Genomic DNA, 23,555 nt, shown 5'->3' on the forward strand with positions numbered 1-23,555 from the left:
ACACCAAAAAATAATAAATTTTCTTGGGATGTTGGAGATTTAGCTCAGTGGTGGAGCATTGACTAGCAAGCACAAGGCCCTGGGTTCAGGCCTCAGCTCTAGGGCAAAAACAGAAAAAAAAAAAAAAAAAAAGAAAAAGAAAGAAAGAAAGAAAAAAAAGAGATAAATTACAAAATAAACCTTTTTTAAATTTGAATTTTAGCCACATTTTTAATAAAAATTTCAAGATAAACTAGGATTGAAAGGAGCAACATTTAACCTGTGCATGAATAAGGAGTCCTCAGAACTGGAGCCCCATATACCTAGGGATGAAGGAGAAGTAGGTGTGATGGCATTTTTTTAAATTGCTGTGACAAAATACCTGAGAAAGGCAACTTAATTTGGACTCATTGCTCAGGCCACGCCATGTGACTTCTTCATTCCTGTAACTTGTGGAGAGAAAGAACAGGGTGGAAGGGAAGACATGGTAGAGAAGAGCGGCTCAGAAATGCAGCCAGGAAGACAAGAGGCTGGTAGAAGAAGAGCACGCCAGGTACTTATTTCCTCCAATGAAGCCCCACCTCCGAGAGTTTCCACCACCTCCCAACAACCTTATTAACTTATGAGTCTATCAATAGACTAGCCACTGATGAGGCCAGTGCCTCCTTCTTGCTCCAAATACTTGCCCCAAGCCCCCAATCCACTGGCAAGCAGCCTTCAACATATGAAGCCTTCAGGGGACACTTTACATCCAAAAGGAAACAGTGAGGAAGAAGCCATTGCCTGTCCCAAAGCAGTGAACTTCCTATGAGGAAGTAGCCTAGTTTGCTTTCTATTGCTTGAATAAACACTCTAATCAAAAAGGTTTATTTGCCTTATGCTTCTATATCATACTCCATCAATGATGGAAGTTGGGGCAGAAACTCAAGGCAAGAACCTGCAGACAGGCAAAAACTGTGGAAGAATGCTGCTTACTTCCTTGTTCCTCATGGCTTGCCCACTTACTTGATCATACAACCCAGGACCACCCGACCCCAAAGCAGCATTGCCAACGGTGGGTTGGGTCCTTCCACATCAATCAACAATCAAGAAAATGCCTCATAAACAATCTTATAAAGGCATTTTCTCAGTTGAGGTTCCCTCTTCCCAGATGACCCTAACTTGTGTCAAAATCTAACCAGCGCAAGAAGAAAGCACCCCGTGCCTGCCATGTCAACACAGCGGTCACACTAAACTCTACAAAGGGGACAAGTGTGAGCACATCTGATTTTCTTCATCCTGTTCAATTTCAGTTTTTGGTAGCCAGTGGTTACCATATTAGGTGACATTTAGGTTTAAAAGGTTGAAGAGATCGGCAACCACATGCAATGTTTGGATTTGGAACACATGAGTCCTCTAGAACTTTGACCATAACTTAAGTTAGGAGTTAATTTTGCTGATCCTGATAAAATTATGATAGTTGAATGATAAAAGTACTTTATTCTGTATAGACTCACACCCTCGTGTTTAGAGAGGAAATGACATTTGCTTTGACAGGCTTCCACCAGACAGAGCAAAGACACAAGAAGGCAAGGCTGGCAACATACATGATAGCTATGTAATCTGATGAGAGCTGGCTGTTTATCATCTTCCTGTTTATGTGTATTGGAAAGATATTCATAATAAAAACTTCCAAAGTCCATTCTGAGTGAGAAGATGGAACACAAATATGCCCATTCCACATCACAAAAGACACTTGTTGGTTCCAACTACAGTGGCAGGGAAGCTATGAAGGTGTCCAAATTTGCTCTCCATGAGGACTGGAAGACAGTGTGCCAGGAAATGTCCATGGCAATAGCTTGAGCATCTTAAATAAGCATTCATTATGTATTACGGAAAGACATGTATAATAAGCACTGTTAAAATAAATGCATGTAGCCTTCCCAAAAAAGGCTAGTCTAACACACCACACGAGGATTCTGTGAGGGTGATTGTGTTTTGTATAAACACACCATACAGTTACTCCATGTGGGCAGTTGTTTTGTTTAATAAGGAGACATGGTTCTGAAATGTTGCTGTTATGAAACTTTTTAAATTAAATTGAAACTGTGTTTAAAGTAGGTCTTTTTAAAATGGGAGGCCTAGAGTCCAGTGCATAAAATTGTTTTGTTTTGTTTTTTAGGCAAGATCTCATATAGACTAGGTTAACTTCCAAATTGCTATGTAGCCAAAGATAATCTTGAATTTCTGATCCTCCTTTCTCCACCTCCCCATTTCTGGGATTCCAGACCTGCACCACAAGGCTTGGTTTATGCAGTTCTGGGGACTGCACCAGGGCTTTATACCTGCTATACGAGCATTCTACCCACTGAGCCACACCCCTCTCCTATATAGTAATTCCCTGACCACTGAGTCACATCCCCCCTCCTGTATAATAATTCTCAGTAGAGTCCAAAACTTTGACTGTCAAGACACAAATCTGTTTTTCCTAAACCCTTTTCCCACTTACGTATTTTAGGATGTATCCTTTTGAGGAAGGATACTCAAAATAATTTATCTGCAAATTAAATTTAATGTAGGGATAAGTTTAATACAATATCAAGGAAAGAAGCAGGGCATGGTGGCACACACCTTTAATCTAGCACTCAGGAGGTAGAAGCAGGCAGATCTCTGTGAATTCAAGTCCAGTCTGGACTATACATGGAATCCCAGGCCAGCCAGGGCTGCCTGTCTCAAGGGGAGCATACATATTGCCTTAGAAAATGAATTGGCTTCTTACTTCTTTTGACATCAATATATTTAATGATGAATGTAATCTTTGTCATGTATATGATGTTAATACAGCCACCACAGTCATAAGTATTCACTGGAAACACAATGAACTCTCACATCTCCAAGTCAGCAAAACTAAAACCCAAAGATATCAAGCAGCTTGCCTAAGATCAGAGAGCTGGATGTCAGCAGAGCAGAGTCTTAAACTTAGGAATTACACTGGGCTTGCTTTTAGGCTGTGTGCCAGGCTGACTCAGGTAAGGGTCCCATTGTCTAGGTCAATCACAAGTGGGAATCAAATAAAGATCCTCTCCCTGATGAGCACCCTCCTCATGCAGGCCAGAACCAATGGAGAAAAGGGGGCCACTAGTTTCCCATCACATAATATTACTTTATCACTTATTCTGAACCAAATTTCCACTCAGCCCATGACCACTAGACCTTGCCCATGGAAGACACATGCTATCCTTGCCCTTGAGAATCTGCTGGAGATCTTGACACCAGCTGAGCTCAAGTAAAATGGAAAAGCAGACCATCTTCATGCCCACACCTTCCATGTCAGCTCTTCAGAAGCCGCATGGCAACCTCAAGCCCAGTGATACTGCAGCTTCCACCCACTGCTTTTCTAAGGATGTCAATTCAGCCTTGGTGAGAAGGTATGGGTTTCCCTTGCTAACCCTGTGCTCTGGTACCTACAGTTGAATTTGGGGGAAGTTCCTAATTTGAACTGGTAATAAGCAGAACATGCTCGTTGGACAAAGCCTGTGGAGTGCTGTGGTCCCACATCGCCGAAATGTCCGGAACACTGTGTACTTGCAGTCAGTTGCCAAACTTTTGATTACAAAGATGAGAAAGGTTCCTTGGCCCTGCTTGACCTGGCCTGGGGCAGCTGTCCTTGCTGTGATCACACACTTGTCTTTATGATAGTTCCCAAGGTCCTTGGTGGAGCTGTTGGGCTGTGGTGTCAATTGACATTTTCATTGTCCCCTCTTTAGCCAACATCATACTCCTAATTTGTGGTTTCTCCTTTGCTGCGGTTTTAGAAAACATACACTCATTCCGCCACATGCAAGCATGAGTCGGGCGCATTTATGTATGAATTTATAGAAGTGCATATCTCTGACCCAGAATACACCCATTCGTGGGGTGAGCAAGAATGAGTTGGGGTGTGTATGTATGAATTTATGGACATGTGAAATTCTATGCCTTTCCCAAAAGGGTTAAAAGCAGCTTTAAAACATTATACAGTTAAAAAGATACTGATCTGGGGGAGCAATTAAACAATGAGAAAATAATACACACAAACTACATCCCCCATAGCCCTCTCTAATTACTAGCATTAGGAAATAATATTCTAAAGTTCCTAGAGAAAAAAATCACAAAGATAAAAGAGTTGACATTTAGTCACAGGATCATAATGCATAAATAAAAACAGGCCAGCTATTCAGAAAATTTACTATCTCTCTTGACATGAAGATCTAAAAGAATATTTTTCATGGCAGTCATAAAAAAAGGGACTCCATAGATCATGCCCTCAACACCACTTTGGCCACCGCTGTGTGATAGATTCTAAATAGATGTCTTAGGACACCTTCAGTGTGAGCTGAAAACAAGTGCAGGCAAATGGCATCCAAAGAGTGGAAGTGAGCAGACTGAGGGCTACAAGGCTCCCATTGGTAAAGATTTAAGCACAAGAGTTTATGGTCAACATTCTCCCCAATGGAAAGCTATACATAGGTTCGGGCTTCCTAATAGTCACATTCTTAGCATGTAGGTCAATGCACATTTTGTGGGTAAAATATTTTTATTTTTATAGTATCTATATACCAGCCATAAATGGCCCTAACCATTAGATTCAGTTAATTCTCACTTCTAGAATTGTGGCTGCTTCCCTTTCATGGGAAGCAACAAAGAAATCTCCCACCATTTGATTTTGAGACTTCTGAGCTTCCATCAGTAGGAAGATGACTACTAGGTTTATAAAGAAAATTTCTAAATATGTAAACCAGCAATGTAGCTTAAAGACAGACTTGGCAGTACACACTAACTAGGATGGATGTATGGTTTCAGCCTACTAGGAATGAATTTAATCGAAATTTATTCTGAAGATTTCAGAGAGAACGTACCAATCTACTTTCCCTTCCATTGAGATCCCTCACAACTGGATCTGAGGTCTAATCGATGCTTGAATTCTTTAATCACATAGCACCTGCTGCATGAAGAGAATGCTGGCCTGTTTGGACTTTTGCAACAGCACAGTGGATTCCTCTACAACACCACAACACAATTGCTCAGCTATCAAGCAAAGCTTTTTTTTTTTTTTTTAATCCTGCTGAGTTCAAAGTTCAAAATTTGTTCCTTAGCTTAATGCAATGCTATCACAAGTGTGTTTAATGTATTCATTCTAAACACCATCAGAGGATGGTGGTGTCAACATTTTGGCTTTGTTTGGACAGCTTTTGTGCCAGTACAAACACTGACTGTATGAAATCTAATGAGATTAGGGCTCGCTGCAAAATTAAAGGCAGGCAACCATACTTCAAAGACACTGCCGCAGTGCAAATCCCCCACAATATTTCTTGGGCTATTTTGGCAAACTAAAGTCTAAGAATCAACTTTACCAAAAGATTTTCTTCATAGCAACCTTCTATTATGATACCGAATATTAAGTACCTCCTGAAGAATGGGTGATTTTTCTTTTAGGGATTTTTTTTTTTAAGTCGTCATTAAAGAGCATTACAGTTAAAGAGAATAAAATAGAATAGAGAAAAGTAAGAATTAATCAAAAGTTTCCAGAGACCCAGAATTAAGCATGAACCTCTTAGAAGCTGTGGATTTGGCTGGAATTCAAGATGGCTAACATCCCTGTATCATCTTGATTGGCTAACATAAAAATACACCAATAACCATAGTCTGTGAAACTTTAAGGAGTTTGTAGCATGAGGCCTTTGGAAAGTTAATTGTCCATCTTAGACATGTTTGTCAGTCACACATTTTAGTGGATAATAAAGCAAAAAAAAATCTGCAGAATTATTTGTCTTGAGCAATCTACAAATAAACAGGCAGAGATAAAGAGTATGATGTCAGGGCTAGGGAGATGGTCCAGCCAGTAAGTACGTGCCATGCAAGCATGGTGACCTGATTTTGATCCCAAGCACCAAGGTGAAAAGCCAGGAATATACTTGTGATCCCCACACTGTGTAGGCAGTGATGCCAGCAACCCAGGTCCCAGATTCCTGCCTCAATGGATGGAAGGATCCTAAGAAATAATACCCAATGTTGACCTCTAGTCTCCACACGCTTATGCACTTACATAGACATGAACACACACACACACACACACACACACACAGAGAGAGAGAGAGAGAGAGAGAGAGAGAGAGAACAATAACACTCTCATCAAAGCTTCAGAAATAAGACATAGATAAACCCTGAAGTTGAACAGTACCGTGAACACACTGACCCCAGTGGTATGAACTTGGTGCACAACCTATGTTTTTTCTCTTATGAAAAACATCCATTTTTTTAATACAGGAGTTTTTATTGGCCACAGTTACTTGAGGGGGATGAACCCGGAGGAGCAGGTGGCACTAATGCCAGGCCGCCATGCTTCACAGGCTTGTAGGTAATGGAGAACTCGCCCAGGTAGGAGCCAATCATCTCTGGTTTGATCTCCACCTGGTTGAAGGTCTTGTCATTGTACACACCCACCATGCTGCCTACCATCTCAGTCAGGATGATCATATCCCTCAGGTCTTCACCACCTTGGGCTTCTCCATGGGTGGCGCCTCCTTCTTGGCCTTTCTCAGGTGCCCGAGTAGCAAGTGTGGCTTCCAATGCAGGCCACGGTTCAGACGTCGCCTCTGTCGGGTGCTGTACAGCTGCATCAGCTGCTCAAAGGACGTGTCCAGCAGTTGGTCCAGGTCCACACCACGGTAGGTGAACTTGCAGAATGTCTGCTTCTTCTGCTGCTTCACTTCAGTCATTTTGGTGGCTTCTAAAAAAAGGAAGTGTTGGCTGCGTCTGCGCAGTTATCTCAAGTTCCTGAAAAACATCCACTTTTAAAACACAAGAGACCAGAGTGACAGCTGAATTGTAAAACCTGATACCATATATCCATTAACGTATATCTTCTCAGCCAGTGGAAGCCAATGGCATACCACCTGTCACTAGAATGTAAAGTCCCCTTCATGGTCCCATCAGAAAATAATGGTAACAATAATTTCTCTCTCTCTCTCTCTCTCTCTCTCTCTCTCTCTCTCTCTCTCTCTCTCTCTCTCTCTGAGACAGGGTTTCTCTGTGGCTTTGGAGGCTGTCCAAGAACTAGCTCTTGTAGACCAAGCTGGTCTCCATCTCACAGAGATCTGCCTGCCTCTGCCTCTGCCTCCTGAGTGCTGGGATTAAAGGTGTGTTTCACCACCACCACCACCACCACCACCACCACCACCACCACCACCAGGCTTCAGCCCTGAAACACAGAACATCCACTATGTGTCACCTCCCAGCTCTACTGCAACAGCTCCCCTGACACTCAGGAAGCCTCACAAAATTGAGAAGCTGCGAAGAAACCTCACTCCTAGAAGCACCGGCCCTCCAGCCAAGAGGTTCCAAGGACAAGTGCAAGTCCCTAGCCACTCAGAATCCAAGGTCACTGACAAGAGCCTTGCATTTGAAAGGTGGATGTGTGTGTTGTGCTCTGTTGCCCTAAGAGAAATGGTCTTCCCCTTACAGGAAGAATTGTCCACCAATACAAATCTCTTTCTCCTCCCAATAAAAACAAGCAGTCGTAATCCTACCATATCTGAGGGGTTTTCTTTCACGAATGTGTATCAGGATAGATAAGTCTCATTATCCCTCTTCTTTCTTGTTCTAGTCCTACCAAATAACCAAGTCTGGTCCAACCAGCTAAATGCCTCCTTTAGGATCCCAAAGCCTTGAAAAATGATACATTTTTCTGTTTGTTAACAAAAGAGGGAACTTCTGTCCTTGCTGAAACCACAGAAAAGTAGTTGGTGGGTCACAGTAAAACACCAACAAGAAACTGTAGTGACTTCGAACCCTCAGAAGCCACCACTCAGTGTTTGGTTCAAGATTTGATGCATAGAAAATTATTGATAGGCAGAAAGAGAGCAGCATCTTTGCTCAGGATGCTGAAGGGGGAAGTACCTCTGGTTCCTGCCACACTTCCACAGAACATCCCCTTCTGTCATAAAGATGACGCCTGCCCACTGGGTTGGTAGCCAAGCACTGACTCTTGGGAAACCAGAGTCAGAGCCTGTGGCTCACCTCACTCTGATAATGATAGGCCCTGGCCTTACCCTCAACTCTGAAAAAGGAAAGAGGGAAAGAGGAGTGCTCTAAAATAAGAAGAAAGAGTGGAGTGCCTCTAGAGCTCTTGCCAACGCTAGTGAGTAGGAAGAAGCCATCATATACCATAATAGTCCCTTCTGCTCCACATGTGGGAAGCTGGCCTGAGAATGTGGCAAAGTAAAAGAAAACAGAAAGCTGACAGAAACATGGGGTACCATCTTGCTGGACTTCTTTTAAGAGAGAAAACAAAACAGCATGCAGGGGCTGGAGAAGGCCTCAGCAATTAAGAACAAGTTTGGTTCTCAGCTTGTTCAGACAGATTACAACTACCTGTGACAGCCCCAGGGTTTCGGGTACCCTCCCTGGGCACCTGCATACACTGACATAGATACATACAGTAAAAAAAAAATAAATATGTCTTTAATTGTACACACATTGGTAAAATGTGAAATGTCCAACACAGGCTTCTGGGCTTGAACACTTGTCCCGTATCTGGTGACACTATTTTGGAAGGATGGAGTAGGCCACTAGAGCAGGCCTTGAGGGCCATAGCCCAGCCTGTCTTCCCCCAGATTAACTGCTATCTGTCTATACCACCAGAGACCCGCTGCTACCAGCTCCTGTCACCAGAAAACAAGCCACCTCAGCCACCTGCTTTCCCCAGCATTATAGGTTGTTCCCTCAAACTGTGAGCTGTCACAGCTGCTTGTGTCACAGCTTCAAGGGGAAGAGTAACAACACCCAGTTCTGTAACCCACCCCCAGGCCTCAGACTAGACAGTCCAGCCTTTTCCCAGTCACAGGAAACCTTGATCTCCTTGCTTCCTCTTGGCTCTCTGTGTTCCTTCTTCCCTGGGTAGCCTTACCCCTTCCTCCTCTCCCTCAGTCTCCAACCCTCCTTCAGGGTTGGAGGCTAAGCAGTCTCCCCTACATCCTCATCTCTACGGAGGGCCACTCTCATCTCCACGGAGGGCCACTCTCATCTCCACTCCCCACTGATGGCCACTTTAATACACTTCGGTTTGTTTCACAGCTCTTCGAGTTAGTGATAAATTGGCTCTTTGTGTAATTGCATTTTTAATAGCGATGTAATTTTTATGTGGCACCTCCCTCCCGCACTTAGTAAACTCCAAGCCAGCAAGGACTGTCTCGTCTATTGTTGCCACTTGAGCGTGGTGTAATGTGATGCTTAAACTGCAACTCTTCGTGGAATGTCCACACAATGTTCTACAGGATGAGGGTTGGCGCCAGTTCCTGTCCAAGACAAAAATTAAAGAAAGGAGGACTGGGCCATGGAAGCAAGGTCCTTGACCTGGAAGTAGGAAGATGAACGTTCAGTACCCCAGAATCTACATTTTAAAGCAGGGTGGGGGGAACTCTTCTCTTCCAGGAAGCCCCTCCCACTCCTGCTTGCAATGCACCAGTGTCCCCCCTTCACATACCCTCAAGGCTCCCCCAGTATGGCTGGATTGCTGTCCTCATTCATTGCTATTTTCAGAAAGAAAACCCAATGAAACCTATAACTAAGAAACCGAGGAGCCAAATCCATTCAGTGTCTCGGCTGCTTCCAGTGGAGTACCAAGCCACCTAATGGAGACTAAGCAGCACCAGGGTTTATATTGGTTAAACTTGGTTTTTCTTATGTCAGATCTGGACCACTAATACTAAAGTTAGTGCCTCCTGACTCTACTTTATGAGTTTTTTAAAGGATCTCTTGGCCAGGGTAAGGCTGTGGACACACTGTACCTATATTTTCACGATTTCTTTTGTAACGGTAAGAGACTTATATTAGGCACAATGCTGTTGGCCAATGGCTGGGATTTCTTATATGCTAACTCAGTCTTAATTATCAACCATAACTACTAATCTTTATATAAGACTTATCTAATGGAGGACACCTACGGAATGAGTCCTGTCTTCCTGGGATCACATGGTGGCTCCACTAAGAGGAGGAGGAAGAAGAAGAGGAAGAGGAAGAGTAGCTGGGCATTGGTGGCACATGCCTTTAATCCCAGCACTTCAGAAGCAGAGGCAGCGAATTTCCACAGAGAGGAGGAGGAAGAGAACAACTTCCTACTTGTCCCTGCTTATATTCTGAGTTGGCCTGCTATGTCACTTCCTGCCTGGATCACAAGACTTTACTACATTTCCCAGAATCCTCCTTGACTCCTAGTCCCGTCTAACTTGCTGCCTCATTGGCCAAACAGTGCTTTATTCAACAATCAATAAGATAAATAAACACAGAAGGATGTCCCCCATCATTTTTGAAAAAAAAAAAAAAAAAAAAAAAAAACATAGATGACTTTGCTTTACAGATAAAAGTAGAATGGCCATGCAATTGTGTTTGGATAAGGCCACCACAAGAGGAGCAGTTGTCCACTGTAATCGACTCAAGTGTGATCCTCAATTCAGTTGCTAAAGTGTTAACTCTTGGTACAATAACAGTCCCTCCCCACTGTCCTCATTCTGTAAATACCAAGGAGGGGGAAGGAGGTAACTGGCCAGATGGCTCAGGCAGTAAAAGCACCTGTGACCAAGATAATGAATGACCTGAGCTAAATCCCTAGAACCCAAATGAGAGAACTGAATTCCTGAAGGTTGTTCTCTGACTTCCACGCTGGTGTGGTGCCATGTACACACCCACTCATACACATACACATGCAGCACACACAATGAATAAATGTGTAAACAAAAAATGTGTAAACAAAAAAAAAAATGGGTTTTAAAAAATAGTAGTTTTGTAATCCCAGCACAGAAAAGACGGAGACCAGTGGAGTCCCGGGGCTTGTTGGCCAGCAAGTCTAGCCTACTTGATGAGTTCCAGGTCAGGAAGAGACCCTGTCTTAAAATTAGGGTATAATATCACCTGAAGAATAACAGAGGTTGTCCTCTGGCCTCTCCAAGCATACCCACTCATATATAAACAAGCACACACAAAAATAAATAAATAAAAACAAAGAAAGGTTAATAGGGGACCAGATGGCGGGGTGTGAAATTCAAGATTTAAAGTAGTTAAGCAGTCAAAAGTGGCATGACAATACTATGAAATTACTCCAAAAGCAAAAATACAATATTGACTCAAGAGGTAGTGGCTGAGGCAAACAATCAACTAGGAAACCAAGATAATCTACATTCAGGATAAACAAGGGCCTTATTACTGTGGTGGGTGCAGAAGACTGGATTAGAGCAGGTCATGAGAAAAGGATTGGTAAGACAGGAGTGTAAAAGGGCCCCAGACCTGAGCCCAACTGACTCCATGATAGAAGTGCCATTCAGACTGTAAAACTCTGCACATAGACAGCTCGACCCACCAGAATGAAAGCAAACATCTAATCCATCAAAGTCCAAGGTTCCAAAAAGTCTCTAAATGCACTAACCTTGCTTTTTGGCCTTTGTAGTTCCATGTAGTTTCTGGCTAACTATTCTTGTTAACTGAAGTATGTCAATCCAAAACACTTTTTTTGTGCTTAAAAGTTCACCCTAAGAAAGGCTCGGGTCTACACTGGAGTCCCAAACACCTGGAGTAGTCACCAGCCAGCTAATAAAGACTTTCTATTAGTGTAAGCCCATGTCCCAGCAGTCTTAGGAGGTAGAGTCAGCCCATTAAGCCTGGATGGGGCAAGGAGGAGAGAGTGGGGTCTATCACAATGAGCATTTTCCTCTGCTCCCAGTGTGTAAGTAACTTAGAACAACCACCTAACCTCTTTAGGCCCATTTTCTCCAGCTATGAGATGAAAGTGCAGGTGGCCATCCAAACTCAGTATCTGAATTAAGTTACTTATGGAAATGAAGAAGCCAGTAGAGTCATTGAAGGGGGCAGCAAAAGATGGTATTTCATATGGGTTAGTGGAAATAAAGACAGTTACTGTAATGGGGCTATCTTTAGCTCCCTCTAGCAAGTTCCTTTAACCACAGAAAGCACACCACCCACTTAGAGGATGGGAACCAACAGGCTCACCCAGGTCTCCTAGAAAGGGAGTTGATGTCAGGGTTGACTTGAGGGCCAACTCCAATGATTAAATCACATCTACCTACACAATCCAGTTTCCAGGAAGTCCTCACAGGAAGGGACTCCAGAGAGTTCCAGATTGGTGAACACTTCATGTCAGGCAGGTGCTGCTGTCTAAGGACAGAAGTCACTGGGCCTAGGACTCTCTGGACTTTCCTATGCACCTCTTTGCAGAGCTGCTTGTTTGCCATCTTTACTACTCATAAGAATCCCCTTCCAGCCACACCTGAGTTTATAAGGATAAGGTTTAGAAATTGGTGGAGCCTGAGGTAGATACCCATACTGGTGAGAATTTGGTGTTCTGCTAGCCATCCTTTCAAACTGCCAGACCTTGGCAGAGAGCCTTGGAAATCTCTGATTTGTAGCAAGATCAGACAGAAGTTGTGGCTAAAGTGGGACCTACCACTTAAAACTGGCCTCTAGCATGGAAGATTGAGACCTTTCCCTAAGGTATTCCCATCTCCGGGCAGCTAATATCAGATTCAAACTAGACTGTAAGATACCTATCACCCATCTGTCTGCTGAGAAATGGTTGATGTAAAAGAAAAAAAAATGCAAAAATGTGGTAGAAGCATTGCTGAGGCAGAAAGCAAGAAAAAATAGGAATGTTTAAATCTGTTTATCAAGAGGCAGTGAGACATCCATAAACAAAGACCTCTACCAAGCAGGAAAGAGAAGAAAAGCTGAACCTACAAGTCCTGGCAGACCCCAGTGCCTGCTGGGAAGTCCCAAAATGGTAAGGAGGCTATGGAAATGAGAGTACCCCAGACCCTTTTAGTCTTAAGGCTCCCTGCGGACAAAGAGGCTTGTGTCTACTCTGGGATGGAATTCTTGTACCTTTCTTATTTCAACTTGCTACCAAACTGTAAGCAGTCCTTTAGGGAGAATGGAGCTGACAGCTTCCATTTCCTATTGAGTCAAACCTCAGGTCTTGTGGCAAAGACCTTATGAGTCTGCTAGAGACTACTTATTTAATCCGTCCCCCTTTCAAGCCCCATCTCCCCAAGACCACTTCAGAGCTACCCAGGGTAAAACTGACCACAAGCATCCAGGCCATGCCTTGGCACTAGTTGGGGAGGCAGCCTAGCCCTGTCTTTGAACCCCATACTTTTTGCCAGCAACCACTCAGCTGCAGAAAAGATGTATGAGCTACATCTTTAAAAAAGATCCCAGTGTGGTACACGCCTTTAATTCCAGCACTCAGGAGCAGAGGATGGTGGATCTTTGGGTTCAAGGCCAGCCTGGTCTACCAAGTGAGTTCCAGGACAGTCAGGGCTACACAGAGAAACCCTGTCTCAAAAAAAAAAAAAAAAAAAAAAAAAAAAAGCTTCCACTGCCTCAGCTGAGAAGAGTGCCTGGCTGTCTGTGGCTGCACTACGAGAGAGCCCTGCTTCCTCTAACGGGATCATTGCCAAGGGCTCCACTGAATATCAGTTCTCCTAGAATTGCTTATGGGAATATTGTTGCTATACAGCCTAAGCCAAACAATCCCAGAGTCACCTGACATCCTCCATCCAACATTTAGGAGTCATCAAACTTAATTTCCCCTTTGTGCAATAAAACGCCAAGAGGGAGCCCTAATAGACTGCATTATGTAACGGTTCTATAAAAATAGCCGGCCAGTGCTGGAGCACTTCCTTCCTGGGGCCCAGTAACCTATGCTGAAAGGATACACACTGGTTGCCCAGGCAACCATGAGAGATGACACTAGGGAGGAAAAGAAAGAAAGAAAAAAAATCAGCAACAAAAGGACCCTTTTCTGGCTCAGTCAAATGAAGCCTGGTGTCAAGCTTGTGGCGCACAGAGAGGAGCCCTTAGCAATTCCACTCAGGCTGCAGCAACTTGCAAAGCCCTCTCTACCCCTGCTCTTCAGAGAGGAGGAAACCTCCTGGAGAAACCCTCACTCAATTTTAAAATGCAGCATCTTCCATCAAAGCAACCAGCAGCTTTCTTCTCACTGTCTTGTCCTGGGCGTTCAAAAAAATAGTAATTCCAATTTCTCACACTTGTCTTTTTTTATTTTCTCCTAGTTTTGTTTGGGGTTTGATTATGCAAAAAATAAGTCATTTAAAAGTGATAACAGACTCCAAATCAAAAGAAAGAAAGAAAGAAAGAAAGAAAGAAAGAAAGAAAGAAAGAAAGAAAGAAAGAAAAAGAAAGTCAGGACAGGTTTGCAGTTCCACTCTTATATTTTTGGTTGTGAGCCTAGCCTTTAACGGCTGAGCCATCTCTCCAGCCCGGCAGTTCCACTCTTTACAAGTGAATAATACCTATTTCCGGGATCCCCTCCAAGACCAGAGAACTTTGTTTTCCTGTGTGATAGCCTCCTTTGCCTGCTGCACTGAACAAACCCTCAGTGTTAATGTCAATGATGTTATATTCATTGACTTGAAAACTGGACTGCTATTTTAATTTCTGAAGATCAGTTTTCCCTCTAGACAGGGCATGGGGGCAGAAAGTACCTGTACATTCTTCCTCTAACAGGAGGAGATGGACCCCCGGGCACTTGCAAGTGGAACCTTTGGGAAATGAAACCAAGAAAGAAACAAAAGAGATTAAGCTTAGATCACTCACATAAAGCAAGAACAACCACTCTTTCAGCAGGGTTCCTTGGATCCACACTCATAAACAGGCAATGTACTTTAAGCAACAAGATCTGTCTCCATCCGCATGCAGTAACCAGTTACTTCAAGACAAGGCGCTTGCAAAGCAGATCCCTCTGATCAAGTAGGAATAGTCTGTGGGAGCCAGGGATAGAGCTGTGTACAAATGCAAGTCTGTAAACATGCCTAGCCCATGAACTGGTGTGTGTAGAAAAAGATACTATAGAGAATGAACTCTCGTCTACAGAAGAGGTATCCAACCAACAGACATAGAGATAGCATTTGCTAGAAGCTCCCCACCCTTGTCATTGTCAGTCACAGGTGACCCAGAGGAGAAAGGAGTCTGATGTCAGAGCAGATGGACTGTCCCAGGAGCAGGGCAGCAGCTCCATTAGCTGCCTAGTTCCACACTACAGTATAATGTTGCTCAGTGGTGCAGAACTTGCCAGGCATTTTCGAGGCTCTAGGTTCGGTACTTAGTATTGCAAGAGCAAAACGACAATGCATGAGGTGGTGGCTCCCTGGAATGTGGACACCGGCTTCTCAAGTCCTTGAAATGCTTGGAGAGCAACAGAACTGCCTCTTCCAAAGCTGGCATCTCATCAGGGTCCCCTTGGCCCATTTCTTCTCTGAGTGTCTTGGCTTTCAGGAATGTCTCTCTCCCTTCCTGCCTCACAGAAAGGCTTTACTTGTGGCCCACTTCATGGTGTTTACTTAAAGATTTCTTTTCCTGACTCTTAAAAAGCCGGCTTGCATCTGGGGTTTGTAATTCTAAGTCGGAGAGAGACAGTTGTTATGTATTGTTTAAAATTTGTTTAATAAGGAGGAATTTCTTTGAAAACATCAGGCCAAGCTTATGATGTAAATTTACTATCTGTAAATTTACAAAGTAGTGACAGAAAGTATAACACAGTGTGCTAATTGATCTATGCTGTGAGGGACATCCGCTCAGTCATGAAAGAGTGTCTGGCATTCTTAAAAGCTATTAACCCAAGAGGGGAAACATGATGCTTTTCTTCTGAGTAATTCTTCCTTTTATGGTGCTTGCTTTTTTTTTTCTTTCTGTCCATCTATGTTTGCTAACTTTACTATTAAAACAATGTAAGGGTCTAGCATAAAAAGCAAAGGCAGGTGAGATGCTAAAAACAGGCCCCACACTAGGTGGTTCACTCTCAGCTGAAAATGAGTGAGTAGCAACCACCCCTTCCAGCAGGGGCTGGAAAGCCAGGTGGGTTGAGTTCAGGCCTATTCCTGAGGCCAGGCTGGGCCGAGTTCCAAAATGTACCATTTGAGTCTCCCACACACACACACTGTTGGTTAAGACTGATGAGAAATAAATCCCTGCCTTTCACTATAGCCCTACAAAAGAACAGACGAAACTTTTAAAGAGTGGTTTCCTGGCTCGGCACAATGGTAGATGCCGGTAATCCTAATATTCAGAAGGCGGAGGCAGGAGGATTGAGAGAGGCCATTCTGTATTACACAGAGAGAATTTGTCTCAAAATAGTGCATACTAAATAAACAACAGCAGGTTCTTCTAATGCCCCCAAGTCCACCGTGTCCATTTCCAGGGAAATGAAGCAGGAATGGCCAGGCCCTTTTAGAGACCTCATCCTGGTTTTTTTGATCCATTAGGTGCATTCTATCTATAATTTTCCTGAACAAAATACAAGTCCTAAGGTTGGAGACCTAGGTTGCTCCCAGAACCAGCAGGAAAATCACCAGGTATATGGTGGTAAGTTGTAAATGTCAGTTTGTCACAAGATAGAATAACCTTGGACAGCCTGGACTGACTACAGGAGGCTGTTCCAGGCAGCATATGAACACAGTAAGTGACATAGACACAGTAGGCCACCATTGGTGCCACCCCGATATCTGAGTATGCTGTAAGATGGCTCTTCTCTTTGATCCACTGTGATGGCTTAAGTTATGTTTTTAAGCTTAATTTACTATGCTTAAGAGACCTATAAAGCAAAGATGCCTCTAACCTGTAAGTCCCACTTACCCAAGGACAGTTAATTTCCTGGAATCTTGGGGGCTGTTCATGTAAGATAACAAGCCCAGTGTTTTCACTTCTGTAAACAAGCATGATTGCCCCAATGGCACAGGATGTGTGCTTGATCCTACATAGGTGGAAAGCATGTAGGCAGAAATTAAGTCAGGATGTATGTTTGTACCTGATTGGATGATGGTGGGAAATACATAGCCTATTGGTTTTGCCTTTAATAAGATCCTGTCTAATGTAATTTGGCACCATACTCTGGGAATCCCGGGTAGGGACCTGGTCAGTTGCCATGGTCCTGATCAGTATTTAATAAAGTTTGCTTCAAAATTGGCTCAAAATTGTGATAGTGGTCTTATTCTCATCCAGTGGGACTAATGTTGGAACCTGGTATGCTGACTCCGCCCCTGACAATGGGTGGGTCACATATATCAGCATTCAGGCAGATAATTAGGCAGCTCAAAAGGGCCCTGTGTTTCGTGGCTACATCACGCATTATGGGGCTGCATAAGGACTCAGTACACATATGTGCAAGCTTCCCCTTTTAAGCATGTGCATCCACATTCTCTCTTTGCTCGCTCTCTCCCTTCAAATCTCCCTCTCCACTTGCTCTCCCTTCGTTTTGCTCTCCCTCTCTTCTCTTTCCAGATGGTCGACCACTAATTCTCTTCTCCCACTTTCATGCTCTCTTACACGCTCTCTCTCTTACCTGCCTGTCTCTTACTCTATCTCTCCCTCTCATACTCTTGCTCTCCCTCCCAGTAATAAAACTCTATGGTTAATGTACTCTATGGTTCATGTTCCATCGCGCCAGTTTCCATCTGGCTGCTTCTTTTCTAATTTTTAAACTTTTACAGAATAACAACAACAAACACCACCTCCATCTTGCTGCCCCAGGGAGCTGTTTGTCAGATGGTAAAAGTCTGGCACATAAAGCCCTTAAGAATAGACACTGTGTGTCTGTTGCTAGCTTCAAGATGGGAAGACCTTGTTGTTTGTTTGTTTGTTTGTTTGTTTGTTGTGTTTTTTGCATTATTACCCAATCCAGTCCTAATCAATGTAAAGTTAGTTCTCACAACCATTCCCTAACATGAACTGCTTTTATTACAGCTCAAGGAACTGAGCTCTGAGGAAAGGAAAAAACTATCCTTAGTGGACCAGAGGGGGAGAGTTATGTCCTAACATACTCAGAATTACAGAGAAATGAGCCTTATATAACAGTGAACTTGTCACAGAGACCACAGGTTAAAGGTCAAGCCTGTTTTCATAATGCCTTGCCATAAGCAATTATAGCTAGATTCCTCAGACCAGGATTTCTTACACAGGGCTGGAGATGTAAGAAGACCCCTTGACAAGGGAGTATCAACTGGTGATTCCACAACATCCAATGACGACTGTGTTCTGCCTTCATCGCAGCATCCAGTACCAACAAGAAACAACTCAGAGAAGGAAGGATTCATTTTAGCATAGACTCTGTGTTGGGAAGGAACAAGGCTGGGACATCTCAGCCCAAGGCATTGCTTGTTATGTTTCCATAGATTAGGAAGCAGAGACCAGACAGGAGACAGGTGGGTGGGACTATAAATCTCCAAGTCCACCCACAGTAATCCTCTTCTTCCATCAAGGCCCGATAACTTTCCCAAAGAGTCTTCCCTTGGGGAAATGCCCATGCTAGCAGGCACTGGAGCTCACTCACCAGAGACCTAGTGCAGGATGACTTACAGTAAACATTCAAATGTACACTGAAAACAAACAAAAAATAACAAAAAAGATAATTCCCCACACGCATGGCCAAAGGCTAACCTTATCCAGACAATTCCCCATAGGTGTGCCCAGAAGCTAGGTTCTTAGGTAATCCAGAGAGGGGGGGGGACATCAAGTCCAATTTTATGTTGCCCATGTACTCACTGGAGCGTGGTCAAACTCCCAGTGGTCAGCCCCTTAGAGAAAACTGAGTCGTTCTCCAGCCCCATCCCTGCCAGAAGCCATCATCTGCATCTTTGTCACAGTTTTTAAGGACTCTCTTCAACAGCCTTCTGTCTGAACTTCTTTCTTTCCTTTTTGCGGGGGTGGGGGAGTGGGTGGGATGGGGATGGTGCAAAGACACACAGAAGCCTTCAGTGTCTCATTCTCAATAATGAGTCTCGATACCACTGCAAAAGAAGCTTCCTTGCCTATAACAGCCAGTGACAGCACAGATCATGAATTTCCACATGGTTTCTACCAGCAGCATGGACCACCGCCAGCATCCACACGGCCTCTGGTGGCAGCAGAGACCATGGACATCCACATGGTCTCTGGAAGTAACATAGACCACAAACATCAACAGGGCTTCCAATGGCTACACAGACATTAACATGGTCTCCAGAAGCATCATGGACCATACAGGAGGCCGAATCCAGAAACTGGACCGTTCTCCATCTTGGACGAACACCAGGATGATGGTGTAGATGGGCAGTGAGAGCTCCAGGCTGCTACACACCACCCTGCTGGCCCTACTCAGCAACAACGTGCTACCCCAAATGCGGCCTCCCACATCTATTGCCACATCTGTAGTCTCACAGCCCTCCACGTCATGTGCTGCTGCATTCTGCTGTCTTTCCCACCTCCCCATCGCTTTTATTCATCAAAGCAGCATGGCAGACTGCTGTGTGCCACACAGTACATATGTTTGCCCAGAGAGCTTCACATGAAAATACTTACAGCAGAGAGTCATTGGTCTGATTTAAGGTTTCTGGTTTCTGAAGCACCATAAATACTGGACTATGCTGAGACTCTGCTTGGATATCCTGTTGTTATCCAAAGTCAGGGTAATCTTGCTGCCAGGCAGAGCAGCTGGGGGCAGGATTCACAAGAACTCCAGGCCACTGCACACCTCTCTCTCTACCCTTGGTGCCATCTGCTCTGCCAACTCAACAGGTGCAACCATTTCATTTGCAGCCCAAGGACAGCACTGTGGCCTGCCCTTTCCTCCCCCAGGCAGGGCTAGCAATGAGAGCTGCAGCAGTGGCTGCTCCATGCTGCAGACTGGGCCAGTGGGGCTGCATGTCCTAAAGGACCAAGGACCAGCAATGCTCAGCAGCAATTCACTCCTTGGTCTGCTACAGCAGTGGTCCCATGCAGCTCCGTTGCCACCTCATCTCTAGCCTCACTTCTCTTTACCTCTCCAGGCTCTGCTCCACCATTTTTTCTTAGAATTTCATGAGACCAATTTTTAAAAGCATCTTCCCATAAGACATGCCTTCTTTTTTTTTTTAAGTTGTTCTGGAGATACTATGAGCTCTGCAGACTCACCCTCTGCCATTGAGTTGTTCCTCGAAGCCTCCATGAGTCTCCTTGGAGCTGTCCCACTGGTGCTGTTGGGCCCTGCAGTCTTGAATTAGAATGTCTTAGTTTCCAGGCCATAGCATAAAATAGCTCCAAGAAATATCAGCAGCTTAACTGATAGCAAGCTATGAGCTACGAAGGAAGTAAATCATCTACATAGTTCTTCCTGAGTGACTCCCCGGCCAGAAGAAATGCCAGCTACAAACTTTACCACATGAGTGTCAAAAGGCTCTGCACAGCACCTTATGACACTCCCTCCCTGTTATTCTTTTGCTTAAATTAGAAAAAAAGGGGGAGCAAGATGAGACGTGAGAACAAGAGATACATTAACCATGGTTTACTATGAAGGGACCAGCTCCCCATTTCGGCAGCCATAACAGCGAACACGTGCTTGTCTGACATTGTTTTAGTCACTAAGGTCAGATGCCTGCCCCTTTCAGCAGCCATAACCGCCAAACACATGCTTGTCTGACCTTGCCTTGGTCACTAAGAGGTCAGATGCCTGCCTCGTGGCAAGAAACCAATCAGAAGTTAGCTGGTGGTGCTATGCTTTATGGCTCTGGGTGTACTTTACAGACAAGTGCACAGCAATTACGCACAGAGCATAGCAACCACCCTGAGAGGGCCTATGGGCCATAACAACCAGTTGACCAATCAACACAGGGCAAGTCCTCCAAGCCTGGAGGCACACCAATCCTGAGCTTGTGGGTACCCCTAGACACTCCCCTTACCCTGCCCTATAAGATTTCTATGCAGACGCTTCAAGCTGTCTTTGCTAGCCATCCACCATGGTGGATAGATGAAAGACCCGAGCTAACATGGGGTTAGCTCGTTAAACAACTTTAATAAAGCCTCATGCAGTTTTCATCAAGCTTTCAACTCCGCATGGTGATTGGGGTGGCCGCAGTCCTGGGCTAAGATCCTGGAGGCCTGAGCTTTCCGGGGGTCTTACAATTATAGGACGGGAAAGCAAGAGGGAGAGAAATAGAAGAACAGAGCAAGACAGAGTAAAAAAAGAGGAGACTCTGAGAGGTCGACCACTAGAAAGAGAGCATAAGTGGGCAGGGGTCTGTCTTTTAAAGGGGTCCTTTACACCTGCGTGCAGAATCAGTTCCCATGGAACCCTGGGCTGACCAGGGTACTGCCTGAGTGGATTCTGCCAGGTAACAGAGCCAGGTCAGCATAATGCCTGAACCTTTCACTCCCTTCCCCTACTGGCCCTTTATGTGGTCACAAATAAAGAGCAAGTCACCGCACTTTATGAATATGAAATTTTAGCCACCCTCCAAACCCCTGCCACTCCTATCCACTGTGGCAGTAAATTCCCCGGATTTCATCTGGATGTTCATCCTTTTACTACTGAAGGGACCTGGCCCCTGCTTTAGCAGCCATGACTCAACATGTGCTTGCCTGACCTTGCCCCTCCTCCCAGTCACTAGGAGGTCAGATACCCTCCTCGTGGCAAGGAACCAATCAGAAGTTAGCTGTGCTTTATGGCTCTAGGTGTGCTTTATGTACAAGTACACAACAGTGATGTGCAGAGCATAGCAACTGCCCTGGGAGGGCCTATAGGCCATAACAACCATTTGACCAATCAACACAGGACAGGTCACCCAAGCCCAGAAGCACACCAATCCTGAGACTGTTGTGTACGCCTAGACGCTCCCCTTGCTCTCTACTCAATATACCCCCCCACACCTGCCTCTGGTTTCTCAGGTCTTTCTCCAAGCATCTGCCTTGGTGAATGGATGAAGGACCAGAGCTAATGGTGTTAGCTTGTTAAACAACAATAAAAGACTCTCTGCTTTTGCATCAAAATGGGTCTCTTGGTGATTTGGGTGTTTCAGAATTTGAACACAACATCACTTAAAAGAATTAAACCATCCCAACCTGGAATTCACATGACAGGAAAAATAAATTGTTCTAAATAGCCAGGCCAGCTACCCAATATCCTTATTACAAAAATAAATAAGAGGGAGCCTTGCTAACGAGGAGAAGAGCGTGTTCTTTAAATTTTAGAATTCTTTTTGAATAAACAAGTGCCATTTAACGAGGTTTCTCTGCAATTCATTTTCACTGAATTTGCTATAAAAGAACATAAGAACATCTGGGAAATTCTAAGAGTCCAACCACTCTTATCTCTGACAAGTCAGCTGTTTGTTATCATAAGCTAACCACAGCTTTTATTAAAGGTAACTGCAGTAGAAATGGCTGTTGAGAAACAGAATGGGGAGAGGTTAGGTCACAGAGGAAAAGACTCTATCTGATCAGGAATATTATTATTAACAAAGCATGCAGGACGGAGACCAGAAACTGTCCTTGTTAATTAGAATCCCTTCCAAGCAAGACCTCTCCAAAGGGTTTCATGGGCTCCAGCCATGATTGGTTCATAAATTATGTATGTGTACATGCCCAGTGGTATTTTTTAAAGTTTACCAATAACCCCAAAAGCTCTGGGTACATAAAAAAAAAAAAAGAACCACAATTAAATTAGATCCAGTGGTTTAAAAAGAAGAAGAAAAGGAAGAAAGAAAAGAAAAAAGAAAATCTAAACCTTCAAGTACTCATAAAAGAGGAATAAGGAAAAAAGACAACCCAGCTGGAGGGCCAAACTATGCACTTTTTCCCAGGCCCCTGAATGTCAAAGAACTTAAATAAAAAACATCCGGAACCAACCAACCAGGTGCTGTGTTCCACCTTAACAGAAACATGTGCTTGGCCTGCAAACCCTGCTTGAATGCCAGGCCTCTTTCAAATATGTGAATGACCTACAAAGACCTACAGATTTCTTCCCAGCTTCTTTGATGAGAGAGACAAGCCCAGGGCTGGACCACACCCTAGCCACTTCCTGTCTTCAAACACCTGCTAGTAAAAACCTTTGGGAAATGGGCCAAATGGCTATAGAAACCTTCTTTCTCCTCTGATGCAGTCATTGACCAGAGATGCTGTCAAGGGCAGCCCACACTGGTTGAGCTCTGCACTTTATATCATGTCTTTGCTCTGAGATGGTGGCTCCAAGCAGCAGCTATGCTGTTCTCTTTAGATAATCAAGAGATAGCCAAAGAGAGCCCCAGGGAAGCAGAGGACTGGAACATGGCTTCCCACAAGAGCAGCCGGACTACAACCATAGTGGGGCTTGAAGCACTGGACCGAAGGAGAGGGTGTCGTAACATCAGATATCAGAAGGACTGGACAGCCCTGTTCTTCATTCTCATAGTCCTTGAAATAGAAATTCATGAAGAGCACACCAAGATAATGGATTAGAGAGAGCAGAAGCTGGAAGAACAAATGAAAAGCTCCCAGTGGGGGGGTGACGGTCATTGTACTATTTGGAATGAATCAACTCATTTGAATTTTTGGCTCCCAGTTGGTGGCTGTTGGGGAAGGACTGAGGTGTGGACTTGTCAGAGGAGGTATATCTCTGGAACAGACTTGAGGTCTCTAAACCTTCCAACACAGTACTCTCTCTACTTCCTGATTGTGGATCCACTGAGATCTCAATTGCAGCTCCAACGCCATGCCTGCCTGCCTTCCTGCTGCCATGCTCCCTGCCATGATGCTGCTGAACTCTAGCC

The 23,555-nt window shown here is 44.3% G+C and overlaps 1 pseudogene; it reads right to left on the reverse strand.

Moving 5' to 3' along the window:
• Positions 1 to 6,283: 6,283 nt before the first annotated feature.
• On the reverse strand, positions 6,284 to 6,716 carry LOC100754323 (annotated as a pseudogene).
• Positions 6,717 to 23,555: the final 16,839 nt, after the last annotated feature.

This window comes from Cricetulus griseus (assembly GCF_003668045.3).
Source record: "Cricetulus griseus strain 17A/GY chromosome 1 unlocalized genomic scaffold, alternate assembly CriGri-PICRH-1.0 chr1_0, whole genome shotgun sequence".
NCBI lineage: Eukaryota > Metazoa > Chordata > Mammalia > Rodentia > Cricetidae > Cricetulus > Cricetulus griseus.